This window comes from Geospiza fortis, unplaced genomic scaffold (assembly GCF_000277835.1).
Source record: "Geospiza fortis unplaced genomic scaffold, GeoFor_1.0 scaffold1056, whole genome shotgun sequence".
NCBI classification, from domain to species: domain Eukaryota; kingdom Metazoa; phylum Chordata; class Aves; order Passeriformes; family Thraupidae; genus Geospiza; species Geospiza fortis.
This window is the reverse complement of record NW_005054680.1, coordinates 158,471-158,929: the sequence shown is the minus strand read 5'-3', so window position 1 is coordinate 158,929 and position 459 is coordinate 158,471. Positions and strand designations below refer to the sequence as shown.

The 459-nt window shown below is 57.5% G+C and overlaps 1 protein-coding gene across 1 annotated transcript in view; it reads left to right on the top strand.

The window, feature by feature from the left end:
- PUF60 (poly(U) binding splicing factor 60) overlaps positions 1–459 on the top strand; it is a 20,872-nt gene that overhangs the window by 14,735 nt on the left and 5,678 nt on the right. The gene's annotated exons all lie outside the window — the stretch shown is intronic.

The window sequence follows — 459 nt, the reverse complement described above, 5'->3', positions numbered from 1 at the left end:
CCCAGACCCCAGCTGTCACTAACCATCACCCAGCTGTCACTGACCACTGCCCAGCTGTCACTGACCATCGCCCAGCTGTTACTGACCATTACCCAGCTGTCCCTGACCATCACCCAGCTATAGCTGTCACTGACCATCGCCCAGCTGTTACTGACCATTACCCAGCTGTCCCTGACCATCACCCAGCTATACTGGCCACTGCCCAGGTGTCACTGACCATTGCCCAGCTGTCACTGACCATCACCCAGCTGTCACTGACCATTGTCCAGGTGTCACTGACCATTGCCCAGCTGTCACTGACCATTGTCCAGGTGTCCCTGACCATTGTCCAGCTGTCACTGACCATTGCCCAGCTGTCACTGACCATCGCCCAGCTGTTACTGACCATTACCCAGCTGTCCCTGACCATCACCCAGCTATACTGGCCACTGCCCAGGTGTCACTGACCACTGCCCCGCT